At 53.4% G+C, this 20449-nt stretch overlaps 1 protein-coding gene across 10 annotated transcripts in view; it reads left to right on the forward strand.

The window, feature by feature from the left end:
- The first annotated feature begins 621 nt into the window (after positions 1-621).
- The window catches only part of TNS1 (tensin 1), a 184503-nt gene continuing 164675 nt past the window's right edge, over positions 622-20449 (forward strand). For 4 of the 10 annotated variants that reach the window (XM_029933862.1, XM_029933864.1, XM_029933865.1 and 1 more), the window contains exons 1-2: positions 623-668; positions 12206-12243. The gene's annotated coding sequence lies outside the window, so the exon portion shown is untranslated. Of the gene's footprint in view, positions 669-12205; positions 12244-20449 lie in introns of all 10 variants that reach the window. The other 6 variants (XM_029933858.1, XM_029933861.1, XM_029933859.1 and 3 more) reach the window with 3 other exon arrangements.

A 20449-nucleotide genomic window follows, 5' to 3' on the forward strand; every position in this document is an offset into this window, starting at 1 on the left:
CGTGGCATGTTGGGGGTGTGGGTAAGAAGGCTGAGGACTGTCACCAGTAGAACAGAGAAAGGAATTAGCTGCAAAGGGCTGCTGCCCCATGCATCCTGTGGATAAACCTCCGGATTAATCCTGAGTCACAGAATCCACACAGGGAAGCTTAAAGCTCTGGCAAAATGCCTCTTTGGTGATAGAAGTTGCCACAGTACTTACCTTAGGGGGCTATGGACTGGGACGGCCATGAGACACCCCCCAGGTGTGGTCCTGTGGTGTACGCGTGTAAAACCGTGCTGAGCAAGCCACTTAAAATCAGTGCCCCAGTATGCTGACCCCCCTCTGTGTGGGAGCCTGGGTCACATGCAGCTTTCTCTTTCTGGGGCACTTCCTCCCAGAAATGGGCCCAGGCCTGTCCCCCCTGGGGAGTCTCACTTCTCTTCCTCAGTCCTTGTCCCCCCTGGGGAGTCTCACTTCTCTTCCTCTGTCCTTGTCCACTTCTCCCCTAGTCCCCTCTGCCTCCTTCCCCGCCTTCTGTCCGGGCCTGATCACTGTGCCTCTCTCCCCACAGCCAGAGGACCTGGAGGCCCCCAAGACCCACCACTTCAAGGTGAAGACCTTCAAGAAGGTGAAGCCTTGTGGCATCTGCCGACAGGTCATCACCCGGGAGGGCTGCACCTGCAAAGGTGAGCAGCTGCTCAGGCTATGGGGGAGGGGGAGCGCGCTGTCGTGGGAACAGGGTGGCCTGGGGTGGGGGCGATGTCCTTGGAGTCCTAGCCTGGTGCCTGGTTCTCCCGTGGGAAGAGGTGCTGAGCACACCAGGTGGCAAGCTTGTGGGTGCGTGTGGATGGCACCTGGCAGGTGCGCGTGGCATGGAAACGGCAGGTGGCTTGTGTGGGGGCGGCAGGCGTGTGTGGATGATCTGAAGAAGGCATGCGGATGGCACGCGGAAGGTGTACGGCCGGTGGTGTGTGGCGCATGGACGGTGTGTGCTTGGTGTGTGCTGAGTGTATTCAGGGTGTATGCGTGGGGTGTGACCGGTCGAGGATGTCATGTAGTGTTGGTGTGTGGACGGCCTGTGGGAGGTGCGTGCCCGGCGCTGAGAGACGCCGAAGCTAGGGAGGAGGGGAAGGCCCCGAGTGACTCGGGCTCATGTGCTTCTGAAATAGCCTGGGATTTGGCTGTCACTGTTGCTGGAGAGGTCAGTGTCTTGCTCCAGATCACACAGTAGAATCAACAGGGGGTCCGTGTGCCCAGTCTTGGTGATTGTGATTGATCCCCCGCAGTGGCCCTGCCAGATGCCTCCTTCTCCTGCCCTCCCCCGACTTCCCATCAATCTCCAGGGCCCCCAGTGTAGTTTGAACCGCGAGCCTCTCCAATTCAGGCTGGCAGCACCTGTCACCCGGAGGGCTGACTTCAGCACTTGGCTTCCTGACCCACCCTCTCCAATCCATGGTCCTCACCAGCTCGGAGCGGACTCCACGTAGACCTAGTTATGTCAGCTCCCTGGGGAAAGTTCTGGGAGCCCCCACTACCCTCCAGACAAAGCACTGACTCCTTCCTGTGGCAGCAGGCCCAGCAGGATCCTGCCTGGCCAGCTCTCTGACCCATCTGCCCTGTGCCCCAAGTCCATACTCACCCCTGCTGCACCTGGCTCAGTTCCGGAATATGCCAACTGTGTCAAACATGCCAAAGGGGCCAGGCTCCTTCTTGCCCCCAGGGTCTTTACTCACAAGTGGTTCTACTCGGACTCCCCCCTCCCTCCCTGCCAAAGTCTCAGTGGGGCTGGGAAGCTGGGCATCAGAGCCTAGGGAGCAGTTATCAAAGCACTTAGTATGAAAGCACGCTCAAGGATCTCCTGCAGGGCTCACAGCATCCGGGAGGTGCTGGTGTCACCCTCAGTTTACAGATGAGGAAACCAAGGCTCAGTGTAGTTAAGTCTCTTGCCCATGCACACAGCCGCCTGGGTCCAAGTGGGGTTGTTGCCGGTGTGCTCTCTGGGGGTGGGGTGGGGGGAGTCTTCTTGGACAAGGAGTTTCAGCAGCATGTTGGACGGGGGAGTGGGTAGATGGGCATGTGTGAGTTTGTGCGAACGTGCATGTGGAGCCATTCGAGGCACCTCTTGCTTTGTGCAAAGGGCAGAGGTTAATGGTCCTTGACTAAAGAACTGGGACACCCAGACGGGATTTAGGGGGCCAATAGGGACATTTGCAGTACCAAAATTAGCCGCATGGTGGCACCCTCCGCCCAAGAGGTCGGGCTGAGACGGGTGGCAGGTCGGGAGGGGAGTTAGGAGGAGTCAGGCGGGGATTGATGGGGGCGGGGTTTTGCATTTTGCTTGTGTCACTGCTCCCTTCAGACCCAGGTTCGTGAACCTACTGAAGTTAACCCCTGAGGCTCCATACCCCGACCCCGCACCCAACCGGTTCCTTCCTTCCTTCCCCAGTGTGCCTTCCCTTTACCCCAGTGACCACCAGTGCTCCTCTGATAGGAGGCAGAACAGGGGTGGGGGAGAAGGAAGTCTGGCACTCAGTTTCTGACCTTGGGCACATCTCTGCCTGCAAATTCTGTAATAATCTGTGGTCCTAGGTTCCCCAGTTGACCTGGCTTGAAGGCCTGGGTTGAGGAGGGGATGTGACCCCGTGGGAAGGGAAGGCCCCCAACGTGGGACCTGGGTTTTACCTGGTTGGGAGCCTGGCCCCGCCGGTGTGAACTGGAGTGGAGGGCAGGTGGCCAGTGGGCTGCCGGGCTGGTTTGGCAGCTCTGAATGAATTACTGAGAAGTGGGAAGAAAGCCAGGACCACAGTCCAGAGGCACCACCAGGTGTCAGGACTGGGCCATGGAGGGCTGGGGCTGGGCCCAGCAAGGGCGGATCGAAGACTCCCAGCTCTACTGGAGGCTACGATGTGCATTCTCAGCAAGAGGGTTTGGGTCTCCAGGCCTGTGGACAGGGTTGGGGCCACTGGGCTTACTGGTGGGAGATACAGGAATGGACCAACTCTCTGTGCTTTGGAACCAGAAAGTGGCACAAGATGGAAAGACCCCCTTATCCATCATCCATCCATCCACCCATCCACCCGCCCACCTGCTTACCCATCTACGCCACAAGCTGTGGTTTTGTAGGCTGTTCCCCAGCTAAGGGTGATCGCGGACCAAATTACAGGCCATGTTTTGTTCACCAAGCCCAACCCAAAGGGTTTGCAGTACTCTCTGGTTCCTTTTTTGGTCTTCGAGTCTGGGGTGACAACCTGGTCATTCTGTGGATTAGTGGCTGAGGCTGATGGCTGGGGCGGGCTGGATGGAACATCAAGGCTCTGAATTCAGTCTCCTTGCAGTGCTGAGGGAACTCCAAGTGCAGGCCGGGCAGTGAGGATATTTTCCTTGATCTAGAGAAATGGGGGCATTTGTCCTGTCTCCCCCTGACTGGCCTGCTCCGTAGCTTGGACCATGCTTTCCCTTGCCTCCTGCATTTCACTGTTTAATGTGGTATGGCTGAGGGGGGTGGGGTGGGGGATGGGGGCAGGGGAAGGAGTCAAGGAACCTGGGCTCTAGTTCTGGACCGGGAGACTCGAAGATGGACAATGCAGACAAAGAACTGAGGTGGCAGGACATTTGGGCACAAGTGTGACCGATACACGGGCAGAGAGGTCACCGCGAAAACCATCGCCAGTCTTCTTCGCTGAGCCTGTTTCCTCCTATGTACATGGGGTTAATAATAAACCATGTCCTGCGTCTCTGGGGGGTGCTTTCTCTGAGGAACACTGAGGTTCTGTGTGTGGCTGTAAAATGAAAACCAGTGTTAGGGACTAAGGCTCCCTGTGAGGGAGACAGATGGATGAGACAATGGGAGGAGAGGAGGCCCCGGGCTTTTGTGAGCGGTTCAGGTGCTCTTTCTGGCCCTGCCGCTCACAGGCTGTGTGACCTCAGATACATCCTGTCACCGCTCAGCCCTCAGTTTCCTCAACTGTAGAGAATGGGCTGGACCAAGAATGCTCCCTGAGCCCCGGCCAGTGGGAGGGCGTGGAAAGCTCCCCGGCTGGAGTCTGTAAAGGCTAGATAACTCTCCCAGTGGTGGCTGCCTCTTTGCCTCCTGCATCCACACGGACGTCCATCCGGCAGTTGTGAACCGAGGCCCCTCTGGGCTGGTGCTGGGTCACGACACCAGTCCCTGACCCAGGAAGACAGACACGCCATCACACAACCACAGAACATGCAGCCAAGCTGACACAGGGGCATGTGTGAAATGTTGTCTCCGACTTAGCAGAGCTTTTCCTGTCAGGCTTCATCAAGGAAGGCATAAGTAGGCAGGGTCTGGAGGGATGTGTAGGAGTTCCTCAGGTCAAACGATGGGTTTCCCACAGATCCTTGGGGACAGTGCTCTAGGGAGCCTAGGGCCTTGCTGAAGGGCCCTGCCTGTCCGCTAGGCTGAAACCCAAGAGGAGAGACCAAAATGCCAGCTCCAGAGCCCAAGGACAGCCCTCTGGGCCTGGATGTGGGCCTACACTTAGAGTCCTTCCCTTCCCAATGCCACTGATTCGCCTGGAAGGTGGGGGAGGGTGCCTGCTATTTCCCTGGAGGGGGATGCACCCTGGAAGACAGTTCACCTCTCAGTGGGACAAGCCTGCTCAGAAGCCCTTACTGGCTGGATTTGGGGAAATCCTCTTTCTCCTCTGTTACTGCACTGGGGATGCCACCTTCTAGTCTGTGTCTGAGGACCTCTTTTGACTCATTGGAGGCAGCCTGACAGGATGGGAAGACCCTGGGTTCTAGTCATGGCTTACTACGGCCTGCTGTGTGAGCTTGGGTAAGACACCTAACTTCTCTGGGCTTGACATTCCCCTTTCTCTAAAAGAGGGATTGGATTGGATTAGAGGTTCTAAACTGTTATCCAAAGAACTGGATTTTTGTTTCTTTCTTCTTCTTCTTTTTTTTTTTTTTTGGAGATGCTTTTAGGGGCCTGGGAAGGTAGGAAAAAGGAGAAATCCAAGGAAAGGCTTGAGGGACTGCGCCTCTGGAGCCCCTGCCCATTTCATCAGAGCAGCTCTGGCTGTAGGAGTTAAATGTATCGGGAGGCAGAATGGATGGTGGTTTTGCCCTTAGCCCAGGTGTCCTGGATTCATATTTCAGCTCTTCCCTTACAAGTGAGAACTTAGGCAGATCATGTCACCTCTTCGAACCTCAGTTACCTCTCCTTTCTAATGAGACACATAGCACACCTCCCTCCTCGGGTTACTTTGGGGATGAAATGAGATCATATGTACACGTTATGGGATCAGAACAGAGCCTGGTACAGAGCGAGCATTTCTGAATGTTAACCAGTATCTTAGGAGTCCACGTGCATGAAAGTTTCAAAAGCTCTGGATGGGATGATCTAGAAGTTTCTTCTCATTTCAACTTTGAAGCCACACGTCACCCATACTTCCGACCATCCCTTGCATCAATTGGGGTTCTCCAGAGACACAGAACCAACAGGATGCGTGTATGGATGGGTGGATAGAGAGGTAGGCAGTTGGTGGATGGATAGAGATAGGTAGGTAATTTATTCTAAGAAATTGGTTCATACAATTGTAGAGGCTTCACAAGTCCAAACTCTGCAGGACAGGTTGTCAGGCTGGTGACCCAGGGAAGACCTGCAGTCCAAGTTCTAGACTAGTCTTGAAATCCTAGGCAGAATTTCTTCTTGCTTGGAGGAGGTCTTTGTTTTATTCAGGCCTTCAACTGGTTGGATGAGGCCCACCACATTATGGAAGTTAATGTTGCTTTACTCAAAGTCTCTTGATTTAAATGTTAATCTTATCCATAAAAAAACCCTTCATAGAAACAACTAGAATAATGTTGAACAACTGTCTGGGTACCATGGCCTATGCAGGTTGACACATAATATAAACCATCACACAGCGCCAAGCCAGGCCATGGAGATCAGCAGGGCAGGGAAGGGCTGTGAGGCCGGGTGGGCAGGTGGGTGGCTGGGCCAGTGTCTCTGTGTGCTGGGGAAGACGCCGAGGCCTGCCGGGGGTGTGGGAGCTCATTGCCGGGGTCAGGTGCACACCGAGGCTATGTACTCATTTTCCAAGCCGAGGCCAGGAGGAAAAGGCCATTTAGATCCCAACAATGTTGGCTTCCTGTGTTCCTGAGAGGCAGGAAGCCACCTCAGGAGAGAGCACTGGCAGCCCAGCGAGCAGTGAGGCGGAGCTGGCTGAGGCTGGGGGTTGGAGTGCAGTTTTCTACTCCAGCAGTTAACTGACCGACCCCTCTACGCCATACGGCTCTCAGCTCCCTCTTAGGGCCACCAGCTGGGCCCTGCCGTGTGGGGGTCGGTGTTGACACCCATGGGCAGAGATGGGGCCCCTGGGGCTCCTCGGAGCTTGGTTTGATGAGATCACTCCCCAGGGGGCCTCTTGCAGGGTCACTTCAGAGGCCACTGCCTTTGGTGGGAGCTGGCGAAGGCCACGGTTTGCTCAGGTGGGGTTGATACTGAAACGTGCATCTGGGAAGGATTCAGGCGCGGAGGACACCAGGCCAGGAAGGTTGGCGTTTTCTGGCCCTTGTTCTCCCTCGGTGAGGTGGGGTACGGTGCGGAGCAGGCGTCCGTGTCAACCACAGGCTGCGTGTTTCCTCCGTGGGGTTTAGGATGTGCTCAGGGTTGGAACCTGGGCTGCCCCCTCTTTCTTCACTGTTCGCTGGAGGGAGGAAGGTGACCGATGGAGAGACGGGCAGGAGGGGATAACACAGGCTCTCATGGCCAGAAGAGGGCTCGAGGGCCAGTGCTCTAGCGCTAGGTGATGCAGGGGCCTTCAGGGGTAATGGAGGCAAGTGAGTGTGAGTCAGCAGGGGGTGGTGGGGACCAGAGAGTGGGAATGGCTTGCCTCACATCACACAGCTGTATGACGGTAGTCAGGACTAGGAGATGGGGCTCTCCAGTATAACAGCGGCAGGGATGAAGAAGCAGCTGATACTAGCTCTGCGTATACAGAGTACGCTGTGGGCCAACCACATACGTGGAGTCTGTTAATCCTCCTGTCAACCCTGTGAAGTAGGTGCTATTATTGCCCCCATTTTATAGATGAGAGAATTAAGGCTCAGAGTGGTTAAGTAACTTGTCCCAGGTCACAGAGCATGACTTATATCTGAGCTGAGAGCCAGCCTACACGCAGCCAGGTAGCTAAGTGGGTAGATGGAGAGCTGGACCAGGTTGGATCTGAGGTAGTGTTTATACTGATGCACTCAGAAAGCACTGACCATGGTCCTTATGTGCCCTTTCACAGCAGGGGCCGCACTGAAAAGTAGGGCTCACCTACCCTCTCCTGTGTCTGCCCCATTGCACCAGAACGTCAACCTTAGTCCCAGGGGTTTAGGCTGGGGAGAATTTTTCCAGTTTTTTAAAAATGTTTTTTTATTTTTATTTTTGACAGAGAGAGAGAGACCGTGTGGGCAGGGGAGGGTCAGAGAGAGAGGGAGACACAGGATCTGAAGTAGGCTCCAGGCTCTGAGCTGTCAGCACAGAGCCAGACGTGGGGCTTGAACCCACGAATCATGAGATCATGACCTGAGCTGAAGTTGGATGCTTAACCAACTGAGCCACCCAGGCACCCCAAAATTTTCCAGTTTTAAATGTACTCCATGTTTGTGGAGCCTCATCTATATGTCTGACCCTGTGCTAGGAGAAGGGGCAGGATACCAAGCTGCCGAGGTGCACAGGACCTCACTGGGGGCACAGAGGAGGGAGAGATCATCTTTGAGTGCCTGATCATCTAGGGAGGGGCGTTTTGAACTGGGCCTTGGAGGATGTATAGGAGTTCACCATTTCAGACCTACTAGCTTCAGTGTCCTGTTGGGGAGTTCAGTGTGGCAGGAACAGCTCTCTTTTGGGACAGTGGCTGGAGGTGGAGGCAAGACCAAACTGTGCAGGGCCTTATAAATGTGCTCAGGAGCTGGACCCGACAGTTCTAAGCAGAAGTATAAATGTGATCAGTTTGCACTTGAGAATGGTCTGTGGTTCTGTGGATTGAAGGGGGACAAGGCTGGAGAGGAGATAGGGCCCAGGGAAGGATAACTGGTCTGAACTGGTGCAGTGGTGGGGGGCTGGCAGGAAAGCGGGGGCTCCAACAGCCTCTTGGGAGTTCCTTTCTGGGACACGATGACTGATTGCCTCGTAGGGTAAGGAGAGGCGGGAAGGGGTTAGGGGGAGGAGCATGCTGGTTCCAGGAAGCAAGGCAGCATGGAGGAGATGGGCTCTGGCCTCAATTCCCATCAATAGCCACTAGCTTCTTGCTTTCTGAGGGGTCCTGTGCTCTGGTCTCTGTGTTGGTATATTTGGCTGCATAACAAATCGCCCCCTAACTTAGTAATTCACAATAAATATGCAATGATTATGTCACAGAGTGTCTGAGGGTTGGGGTTTCCCATGTGACTTAGCTGGGTGGTTTGGACTCGGGGTCCCTCATGAAGCTGTGGCTGGGGTGGTCGTCCTCTGAGGGCCTGGCAGACAGGGCCTGGAGGGTCCACTTGCCAGGTGGCTCGGGCACGTGCCTGCTAAGCTGGGGGGCAGGCAGTGGCCATTCATCAAGTGGCCCTCTCTGGAGTGTCCTCGTGGCGTCAGGACCGGCTTCCGCCAGAGTGCGTGATCCGAGAGAGCAGGGCTGAAGCCACAATGCCTTTGGTGACTGAGCCTCAGAAGTCGCCCACCGGCCTTTCAGTGATACTCAGATGGGTCCATAAACCAGCACTGTTGGTTGTGGGAGAGTATTACAAGAGGGTGGGTGCACGGACCAGGAGGCAGAGGACACCAGCTGCCAGGGGTCCTTTCACTGTAGCACCCTGGAATGTGCCCCGTTGGTCTGGGGAGTGAGGAACCAGCAGAACGTCAGGACCAAGTTTCAAATTACAGCAGGGGGACGTGCAAGTTGGAGTTGGAAATACTGCCGCGGGGGCGGGGGGACCTGAGAAGGGGTGACTAAGATTGCCAGGGCACAGTTCCTGGAGGGTACTCAGGGTAAGAGGGCCTCTTGGCGGGGTGGGGTGGGCCCGGAGGTGGGGTGTGCAGGTGCTCCTAAAGTGTCAAAATCTCTCAGTGGAGCTGCTTGGAACCTGCCACTTGAGTTGAGTTTGCTGAGCTTTGGTGTTCTGGGCTGGGGGGTGGGGAGTGGGGGGAAGTCTTCCTGCCCCCCACTTTAGAGCTTTCAAGGGCAAGGTCTCTGCATTCCAGCATGCAGGGAGCCCTCAGCACACAGTACTGCAAAGCCTGATGATTTCTCCATCTGCCCTCCATTCAAGGGCATTTGTGGAGTGTCTGCCCACTGTGTGATACACAGGGCGGCCCTATGTGGTCACAGGCAGGGCGCCTACCCAAGAGAGCCCTGGTGGCTGCCACGCTTTGCTCTCCAAAAAAACCACACGCCCAGCTACAGAGTGGGGTCTGCCCGGAGAGAGGGCGCCTCCTTGTCGTTTCCACAGAGACACTGTGCTCAGCTGTGTGTTCACGGCACTGGGCTGCTCAGAGGGTAAGCCTCTTTCTAATTTGCACAAAGCTGCTGTTCTGTGTCGTGGGCTGGAGCAGATCCTGTTCTAGGTGCTGGGGATGTGGTGGAAGTGAGACCGGCATGCTCCTTGCCCCGGTGAGTCTAGTGTAGGGAGTTACACTATTCATCAGGGAGCAGGTATTGCCCATGTTGACTTCAGACGGTGAACAGCATTAAGAAGGAAATTAGCAGGGCACCATTGAGAAACAATATTGGAAGGGCCTAATGTAATTTGGGTGGTCAGGAAAAGGCTCTTTGGGGAGATAGATGGCTTTCAGTGGATTCTAAAAGTAGAAGAAGGAGTTGGCTTGGGGGAACAATGGACGACAGTGGGGTTGAGAGAGTGTTCCAGGCAGCCGGAACAGCCAGTGCAAAGGCCCTGAGGCAGGAAAGAGTTTGGTGCGTTCTGTGAACTGTCAGGTATGCAGTACGAAACTGGAGGAAGATGGAATCCGGGCTGTTGGTATCTAGACTGGGCTTGGGAGGCCCGAAGTGGACACTTAGGGATGCCTTTTTAATGGATAATGAAATGTTAGGGGCAGAGTATGGCTCAGGGAAAGGCTGAGAGTGAGGTGGGAAGGATTAAATGGGGGTGCACATAGATTCCAGAGGAGATCTTCAGTCAGGTCCAACTCATCAATCATTTATTAAGCCTCTACTGTGTACCAGGCACTGTGTAGTGTGTGTGTGTGTGTGTGTGTGTGTGTGTGTGTGTGTGTGAGAGAGAGAGAGAGAGAGAGAGAGAGAGAGACCTTTCCTTTGAAGGAGCCCACATCTGTAGGAACCAAGGAGGTGGTGAGAAACAGGTTCTCTGTGGTGACCCCTGTAAGGAGTTAGAGAACAGCGATGGAGGTCTCCAGATTAGGGGCCCAGGACCTATTCCTGAAGGTCTGGGATTTGATTAGCAGAAGAAGTGGAAAGCTCCTTCCTGCTGGAGGTAGTGGCCCATTGGGCCTCACTAGAAAGGCCTTCCAAGCTCAGGCCACATGGCCTGAGGCTTTCTTAATTCCACATTTGGAGGCCAGAAAAGAAGGCACCAGGGTGGGACTGGGGAGTCTGCCTGAGGGTCGCCACCCTGGGTAGTGAGGGTGGGGAGACAGACAGAAGCAGAAAGGCTAGACAGATGAGCATGACTTGATTCGGCTGGCCAGGGGTGGATACGCCCTGGTGTGGCCTGGGGTGGAGAAGTCCCTGAGCTGGGCTGGGGTGCTAATGGGGTCAGGAAAGCCTTGCTCAGCACCAGCTGAGTCACAGGCCTGAGCGGGGGCCAGGACTCAGTTCTGGGAGAACAAGGTCCCAGGCGAGGGCCAATGGCCAAGGTCGAGTCCCAGACTCCACCCGTTGGCCTCTGGGCTTCCATTCCCACAGACCAATCAGGAACCATAGTGTGGAGAGCCCCAGAGCCTCTTTTCGCAGCTCTGGGCTTTCCTCTGTGCCTCAGTCTCCCCTTTTGCATTGTGCTGAGAATCAAGTTGGCTCAAAGACAGAAAGAAGTTGGAAGAACAGTAGATCCAAGAGGCCAGGGCAGTTGGCTGTGGCCCAGAGCTGTGGCTACCAAGGATTTGGGGTTGCAGCAGCTCCCCCGCCTCCCCGACCCCTGTTCTCTAACCAGTGCTGCTAGCCCACCTGTCTCAGCAGGCCGTGGGTAGTTAATAAGGTCAAGTCCATGTAGAAGGTCAGCTCAGGAGACCCCCTCACCCCATCTGTGGGACCTGGGGGGAGGGGACCAGCAAACCCCAGGGCGGAGGGCCCTGTGGGTCAGGCAGGCAGGGCTGGGACATTCCAGACCCAGGGAACTCCATAGGAAATTTGATTCCAGCTTCTGGTAGAGGGAGGGCAGAATTAAGTCTTGTGTGAGTGTGTGTGCATGTGTGTGCGTGCATGAGCACGTGTGTTTCAAATGATGCACAAGAAGTTTGTGAGCCTGTGTGAGCATCTGTCCATGTGTTTGTGTCCACATGTCCGTGTCAGGCTGTGTGTTGGTGTCCCTGAGGCAGAGGTTTCCCTTGGGCATAAGTGTGAGTGTGTATGAGGCTGTATGTGTACATATGGCTATGTGTGCTAGTCTGGCTGAGTGTACGGGTGTAAGTGCTTATTGGTGAGTGTCTGTGTGTGTATGGTTGTAAATGTGAATGTGTGTGCACCGGTCTTCTCCTGGACTGCAAATCGGGTCTGTGTGTCCCTCTCTGGGGGAGAGTGCGTGAGATCTTGGCTCCTGGGGTGCCAGCTGCCTGCCTGGTGTGTGTGTGTGTGTGTGTGTGTGTGTGTGTGTGTGTGTGTAAGTAAGGGGAGAAGGTCCCCCCTTATTCCTTGGCGCGGCTGGCATGGGGACTGAGCCCAGGCCACCTCTGCCCCTGGCAGGGGTCCAGTGGGGCGGGGGGAGTCGGTCCCCCCCTCCCCTCCTCCTGTCCCTCCCACCGTCTCAAGTCCGCCCCAGGGGGGCTCTGGCGATGGGGGCTCGGTGCCTCCCGGGCCCACGGGTCCGCTGAGCCGGGCGTTCCCGCCCCGCAGGCCCCGGGGAGCTGCGGCAGCCACCCCCCTCAGCCCCCTCCGCCCCCTCCTCCCTCCTGCCTCCTCCCTCCTTCCCTCCTTCCCTCCTTCCCTCCGGAGCGCAGAGTGCGGGCGGGGGTGGGAGGAGATTTCGCTGGAGTTTCCATTTCATACCTCGCGGCTAAACTTTCTTTCTGTGTCTCGCCCTCTCGCAGTCTGCAGCTTCTCCTGTCATCGGAAATGCCAGGCCAAGGTAAGGGGCCGCGGGCCGCCTGGCTCCGCGGGGGGCTTGGGGACGGGACTGGCTCCGGTCTGGGACAGAGGCGGGGGCGCCGGCAGGCGGGGGGCGGTGCCCGGGTCTTCCCCTGCCCCGCTCTTTGTTTATGCAAAGGTTTGGGGCCCAGAGTGGGCTCGGGTCAAGGTGAAGGCGAGGGCTGGGCCGAGGGCGGGGGCGTGGGAGGTGGGGCGCGGAATGGGGATCTGGGTGGGGGCCGCGGCGCGGGGTCTCCGCAGCTCCTGAAAGTGGCTGGCGGGACCCGAGCTCCGAGGGAGGGGCCTTTGAAGGTATTTCCCCTGGTTGTGGGGGTGATTGTGGGAGCGGAGGAGGAGGGGGATGCCTCTCAGTTATCCCGGGGGCCGCGCAGAGCGGAGTCGTAGTTGGTCCAATTCGGGCAGTCTGGAGAAACTCTTGGATGGGGCCACAGCCGAAGGAGCCCGAGGGCGGGAAAACGGGATTGGTAGAAGTGGGGATGAGGTTGGAGGTCAGGGTTTCCCTAGGCGTGGAATCTCCTGTGGGACCATCCCACCCTCTTTCCTGGCCGGGTGGCACTTTGGTCCTCAGTTTCCCCGTCAGTGTTTCAGGGCTGATTTTTGTGGGAGAGGAAAACTGAGGCAAGAAGGTCAGAGGGCTTGCTGAGTCCTGGCTGGCCGGCTTGGCCGGAGCCCTGCCGGATCCTCTGGGGCCTGGACAGAGGAGTGATGGATCGCAAGTGGGCTTCTCGGAGTGATGGATTTTGATGGATTGTTCGGGAGGACAGCTGTTCTGTCAAATGGGCTCAGCTCTGGGGGCGGGGGGGTTGTGTGGAAATGGCCATTTCGTAGCCAGTCCGCGCATTGTCTCCCATTATTACTTACATCCTGCCTGTCCTCTCACCCCACCTTGTCTGTTCACCCCTGATCTTTCAGGAAGGAGTTCAGTGAATGGAAGGAGGAGGGAGGATGTTTCAAAAAGAAGTACTGGGCAGTTGAGGCCCAGGATCTGGTGCATCTCATCCTCTGCTTCTTTATCTACTGAGTGACCTTGGGCAAAGTCGTGTAACCTCTCTAAGCCTCTGTTTTATCCTCAAGGGTATGGGAATAGGAAAAGGTTATTATGAGGATAAAATGGGATAATAGGTGTGAAGTGCCCAGTCCAGTGCCTGACATAACATAGGTGCTCAAAAACGGAGTAATTGATTATTATCAATTGGTAGCTCCAAGAGCCAAGCGTAATTTGGGGGAAGGGTGCTCCCGGAGCATGCAGATCTGCAAGGGGATCCACTTCTTCCTGAGGGACCTTGCTCACGCTGGAATAGGCCTTGCTGGTGGCATCTCCCCATTGGTGAACTACAGGTGGGAGGTGCTCTCCTAGCAGAAGTGCAAACGGCCGGGCTCGCAATGGGCACAGTGGACGGTTGCTGCCCCTCCCAGTGCCCTCTGCTTTTCTGACTCCCCCAGCCTTGTCTTCTTCAGGTCACAGGAGGGGGGAGGGGCAGTGGGTTTCTGCTTCTCCCTTGCCTCCCTCCTTATTGTCTTCATCCAGAGCAGAGCTTTTCCACCCTTCACTCCAGAACCTTTGTTTCCTCCCTCCTCCCTATCTACTCTTTTTCTCTCCTGCTTTCTGTACCTGCTTCTCTTTAAAAAAAAATTTTTTTTTTACATTTTATTTATTTTTGAGAGACAGAGACAGATCACGAACAGGGGAGGGGCAAGAGAGAGAAAGACACAGAATCCGAAGTAGGCTCCAGGCCCTGAGGTAGTGGTCCGCACAGAGCCCGATGCAGGGCTTGAACCCACGAACCGTGAGATCATGACCTGAGCCAAAGTCGGACCCTCAACTGACTGAGCCACCCAGGTGCCCCTGCACCTGCTTTTCTTAATTAACAGTGAACATTTGTACAGCGCTTCAGGTTTTAGAAAGCACTTCAGTGCATTGTCTTATTTTATTCTTTTAATTCTATCACTGCATGAAAGAGGCTGAAAGATCTCCTTGTTTTGCATATAAGGAAACTGAGACATCCGAAGGTTGAATGACTTTCCCCAGGTCTCACAGTGTAACTCCTCACCCATCTTTGTCCCTGGACCTTTGTGCTTCCTTCTAACTCTCCGATCTTGCTGACATTCCTTAATCCTTACCTGCCCTCTATCTCTGCTTTCCATCTCTTACAGCAGTGGATTCCTTCAAATAGGATAAGGGGATGAACATACGGGCAACGAAGGGTCTGAGTCTGGGTGAATGGGGGCTGAAAGAGGTCCAGAGGTGTGACAGAAGAGGGTTCCTTTTTGTAAGCAGCCTCCTGTGGGGTGATGGAGGGATGCCAAAGATGACTTGTGGGGGTGTAGCCTGCCTGGTAATTCTTGAAAATACTGGAGGCTCAGAATCCATTAGGCTGCGGCAGTCCTGCTCTGCCCAGCTGGGGAGGCCAACCTCGAGGGTCGAGGTGGACCGGCAGGGCAGTGGCCAGACAGACAGAAGGAGCCTTTTAGAGGCTTTTTCTCTGTAGGAAATGGGACCCACCGGTGGTGTGAGCCCCACCCAGCTGGCAAGCCTCTCCCCTAAAACCACAACTCTTACTACCGCCCTGCCTTTTCCTCTTGCTGGGAGGGGCGACGTGAGCCCCGGAGCACACAGCAGACCTCTGTCCTCTGGATTTTACAACCAGATCAAGTGGATGTCATCTCAGCCATCCCCTTACCTCTAGGCAGGGTTCGTAAAACAAATGTTTGTGGAACTCTTGCCATGTGACATTATTTGTTTTGGGGGAGAGAAAGAGAGAGAGAGAGAGAGAGAGACCGACTATGAGTGGAGGGGCAGAGAGGGAGAGAGAGAATCCCAAGCGGACTCCATACTCAGCACGGAGCCTGATATGGGGCTCGATCTCATTATTGTGAAATCACAACCTGAGCGGAAATCCAGAGTCAGATGCTTAACCGACTGAGCCACCCAGGTGCACCCAGACGCTGGTTTTGAGGTTTACCCTTCCCAGACTAACATTCTTCTGGGGGAGACGGACAGTAAATAGAGAAACATGTTTTGAAGGGAATGAGCTAACGCAGTGGTTTAGAGAGTGATTATATTAGGGTGGCCCCGGAAAATTCAGAGGAAGTATTGTGTGAGGTGAGACCCAAATGATGCTACAGGATGATCTGGAAGATTGAACGAGCAAGTGCAAAGGCCCTGAGGTGAGATGAGCTGCTTCTGCCTGAAAGAAGGCCATATCTTGCTGGAGAATGAGCCCTGGAGCGTTCTGAGCACACGTCACATGATCTGATCTCTGTTCTGAGAAGGCTCCTCTGGCCTTGAGCAAGCACAAGCGTAGGATAGGGAGATGGATCAACAGGCTGCTGATGTTGCCCAGGTGAAGGGGGCTGGTGGCTTAGGCCACAGTGCTTTCAGGAAAACCAGTGAGAAGGGGCCAGGTCTGCGATGCATTCTGGGGTAGAGCCCAGAGCTTGATGGATGAGAAGTTGGGTGTGTGAGAGAGAATGGGCTCCAGGAGGACTTGGAGGTTTTTGGCCGGAGTAACTGGGTGCACGTGGTTCCATTTACTGAGATAGATGGAGTGTGTAAGAAATTTCTAGGTAAGAAGGTGCCAAGACTGCTGCTTTGCCTGATTTCTTATTCCACAGCCCTTCTCCTGCATGCTGAAGATTTCTTGTTGATGTGTGTCCTCTCCTGTCTCGAATTCAGTCCATGATGACTACCCCTTTAGTGAGTGGCTCATTCTGGACACCTTAACATGCCGTCTTCCAGACAGTTCCTGTGGCACGAACCCATGGCTCTGATCTGAGAGGGGCTGTATTATTTATATAGAGCAATATGATATAACAGACGACCCCCAAATTTAGTAGCTTACAGCAGCAGCAAACATTTATTATCTCACATAACTTCCATGGGTCAGAAACTTGGGAGTGGCTTGGCTGGCTGGTTCTGACTGAGGTGGTAGTCAAGATGTCAGCTAGGGCTGTAGTTATCTGAAAGCCCGACTGAGGCTGCAGGAGCTGCCTCCAGTGTGGTTCATACATGTGGCTAGCAATTTGGGGATGGCTATTGGCAGGAGGTCTCAATTTCCCTAGGGCTGCTTGAGTGTCCTTACAACATGGTGGCTGGCTTCCTCAGAGTGGGTGATTTAAGAAAGAGCAAAATGGAAGTCACAATGTCTTTTTTATCCTAGCCTTGGAAGACAAATACTGTCATTTTTACAATACCCTATTGGTTGCATAGGTCATCTTCATTGACTGTGGGAGGGGCCGATATAAAGGCGTGAATATTTGGAGGCAAAAGCAATGGGGGCCACTTTGGAGGCTGACTGCACAGTTGCCCAGAGAGAGGGCGTGGTGGATCTGGCTCCTGGTGCGGGGAGCTTGAGAGTATTGGGAAGGGGGGAGATGTAAGTTGGACATTGCTGGGTTTCAACTCTACCCCTGCTGCCTTACAGCTATGTGAGCTGGGTTGTAGAGGAATAAATGGATACCAGCACTTAGTAGACAGCTTTCTCCTTTCTTGAACCACAGACTGGAAGGGATATCTCTATTCCAGATAGTCTTTGCCCAGCCCTTTGCCACTTGGACCTGCTTGAGGGAAAATGCTTAGTGCTGGGAGAGGAGAGGCCTCAAAGCCAATGTTAAATACCCATTTACTTCACAAAGGAGGGCTGAATTCGGTTGCATCCTCAGTTTCTAGAATAGTGCCTGACCATAGTAGAGGTTCCAACAAAGGTGTAAAGGAGTAGAAGAAAGGCATGTTGAGGAACAGGAAGTTCCCATTTAGAGAGAGGCTGTGGAGTGGGGCACAGGGGAGGGCGTGAGAGCGGGGAAGAAGGAGCAGCATATTGTTTCATAAGTTCCTTTGTCCCAAATCCCTCTTACCTTCCAACAGACACTGATGGCTCCATATAGTAATTGTAGTCATTTGCGTTTCCTAGTTGGGGTATAACTTATGTCCTGTCAAGTACACATCAATAAGTCTGTGCCTTTATATGAACCAGATCAAGATCCAGAACATTTCCAGCACCCAGAGGTGCCCTTATGTGCCTCTCCAAGTCAGGAGTCCCCAAAGGTAATTACTAGTCTTACTTGTACCATCTCACATTAGTCTTGCCTCTTTTTGAACTTCATATGAGTTGAATATACAGTATTGGACTCTTGCACTGTTACATCTGGGAGGCTCGTCGGTGTCTGGACACCTGTGGCGGCTCACTCGTTCTGATTGCCATGTTGTATTCCAGCATGTGAGCGGACTGCAGCATGTTTACTCATCCCACTGCCGATTGCCATCTGGCTGATTTCCAGTTTGGGGCTATTATGGACAGACGTGCTCTAAACACGGAATCATCTGTATCTATACAGAACTTTGTAACACACAAAACGTTCCCACTCATCTGCTCGGTTCTGTGAGGTGGGCTGGGCTCCTGGTAGCTGTGTTTTCTAGATCAAAAATTCAGGCCTGGGGAGGGTAACCAATTTGGCTAAGGGCCAGTGACCTTCTACATCATTCTGGCCCTGCCCTGGGACCCACGGGTGGGAGCAGGTGAGAAGGGAAGAGAATGAGAGAGAGAGAGAGACTGAGAGCAGGGCTCATTTGGGCACTGAAGATGCAGCATGGTGCATGGAAACATCACCATCCAGTTCCTGGCTCTGAATCTCTTGAGAGAAGCCATTCTAAGGCTCCCTTAGTCTCCACCCCTGTGTCTCATGGGGCCCTTGTCTGTCCCCAGTCTTTTCTCATCCATTGAAATGGATGGCCCAAGATTTGTCTCCCACTTTAATTTCTCTACATGCACAGTGTATATATACACGGCAGGTTTTCTTTTGCTTCGTGTTTCTTCTTGCTCCCCTGCTCTGATTCCACAGCTTTTGGTACGTATTATGCAGCTGGCTAGCTATCATCTGTTTATCTGTTATTTTATTTGTTTAAAAAATTTTAAGAGTTTCTTTTTTGAGAGAGAGAGAGAGCGAGAGAGAGAGAGAGAGAGAGCATGAGCGGAGGAGGGGCAGAGAGAGAGAGGGACAGAGGATCCAAAGTGGGCCCCGTGCTCACAGCAGAAGGCTCGATGTGGGGCTCCATCTCACGAACTGTTGAGATCACGACTTGAACCCAGGTCAGACGCTCAACCGACTGAGCCACCCGGCGCCCCATTTATCTATTATTTTAAAGGCAGCTTGTAATTTCAGAGTTGTTTTAGATTTACAGAACAGTTGCCGTGAGGATACAGAGAAAACCACCGTTTCCCTAATCCCCAGAGACATTATTGAGAAATGCTTTTCTCACTCCTGATTTGCTCCTTGTTTTGAAATAGCAGCCCCAGTGGAAAAGAGCAGAGTTACATGAAGGGACCAGGCAGCTGCTGGGCAGGCAGATTGCCCACATCTCAGCCTCTGGGCAGCCCCCACTTACCTCCTGCTTCTTTATCTCTCTCCGACCCTCTGCCCAGACCTTGGCTCTTCCCTGTCCCGAGCACCAGCAATGACTTGGTCTCCTCCCCTGACCCAAAGGGGTTAAAATCCCATCCTTTAAGCTTGAAAGGAAAGGAAATCCCATAATGAACCCCCACCTTTCAGTCATATTACACATCACCTTACCGCTGTCTCGTAAACACACCTGCAGTTTTCCTTCCCAGTTGTGTTGGAGGCTTGGTGTATTCTCCTGTTATACCAGGTATAGCTGGACTGAGGGTGGGGGGCTGGGGGCTCAATGGGCCCCAGGACCCATTGATTCTTCTTTGGCCTCGGAGGCAGAATATTGAGTTTAAATCCTGGCTGCATCAGTAATTGGTTGTGTGACCTTGGGCAAGTTGGTTAAACCTCTCTGGGCTCTGTGTCCTTGCCTATACCGTGGGGATTAGAGTAGGGCCTATCCTGTAGGGCTCTGGTGAGCACAGAGAGTGATGACCCAGCCGTGATGCCAAGCTCAAGACCAAGTGGTCAAAAAGTTGCAAATATTTATTATTTTATATTCCTCCTGCCTTCTCCTAAGTCATGAAAGGTGGGGAGAATCTAGAAGACCAACGTAGCTGGCTCAAGACTAGATGCTTGTCGATGTTTTTCTTCTCTTCTTTCCATTATCAAGGAGGCGTGAGGAATTGTGCAGGTGAATATAATGTGTCTTTTGCTTGTTTGCTCGCCCCAGGGCACCTGAGGTTGGAGCCCTGGCTTTCAAGACCTTGTGAGTACATTGGAATCACCTAGGGGCGATATTGATGCCTGGGTTCTTCTACCAGGAGAGTCTGATTTTATTGGTTTGGGGTATGACCCAGGCATTGGGATTTTTAGAAATGGCAACTAGCAGTGGGAGTGTAAAGTGGTACAACCATTCTAGAAAAGTTGCACACATGGTTGCTGCCTGACACAGCAATTCTACTCCAAGGTATTTACCTATGAGAAATGGAAATGTGTCCACAAAATGCATTTGTATCCATAGCAGCTTTATTCACAGTGGCCCCAAACTGGGAAAACCCAAATATTCAATAACAAGTGAATGCAGACATTGTGATCGAGTGGCCCAGTTGAAGACTACTCAGCAACGAAAAGGAGTGAACTAGCATCACGCATAGCACTGGAAGTGAATGTCAAAAACACTGTTGAGTGAAAGAAGCCAGACACAAAAGTACACACTGACTGATTCCATTTTTATGAAATTCTGGAAAGTATGAAACTGTTATGGCAAAAAGCAGATCAGTAGTTTTCTGGACCCGGGGGTGCTGGGAAGACTGACTGCAAAAGGGTGTGGGGGAACTTTTTTTGGGTGATAGGTATGTTCTTTATCTTTGTCGTGGTGGTAGTTATGCACATATATACATCGGTCAGACTCAGTGTACTATATGCTTAAAAGGAATGCATTTATTGTATGTAGGTGAATGTTCTCTCAATAAGATTGATGTAAAGAAAAGCCTGCCAGGCAAGTCCTCTTTGCAGCCAAATTTAAAACCACTGGCCTACAGCTTCTCAAGACCCATCTCCACCCTTTCCTTCTTGGTCAGTACTGAGCATAGTGCCTTGGGCTTATTAGCACTTTCTCGTCAAAGGACTCTCTCTCTCTCTCAGGTGACAAGTATATTGAGGTATAATTCACATACCATACAATTCACTCACTTAAAGTATACAATTCAGAGTTGTTGGGTTTTTATTGCATTTTTTTGCAGTGTTGTGTGACCATCAATATCAGAACCTTTTTTTTATTAAAATTTTTAAAAAATGTTTTA

The sequence above is a fragment of the Suricata suricatta genome, chromosome 3 (assembly GCF_006229205.1).
Source record: "Suricata suricatta isolate VVHF042 chromosome 3, meerkat_22Aug2017_6uvM2_HiC, whole genome shotgun sequence".
In the NCBI taxonomy this organism is placed as follows: Eukaryota; Metazoa; Chordata; class Mammalia; order Carnivora; family Herpestidae; genus Suricata; species Suricata suricatta.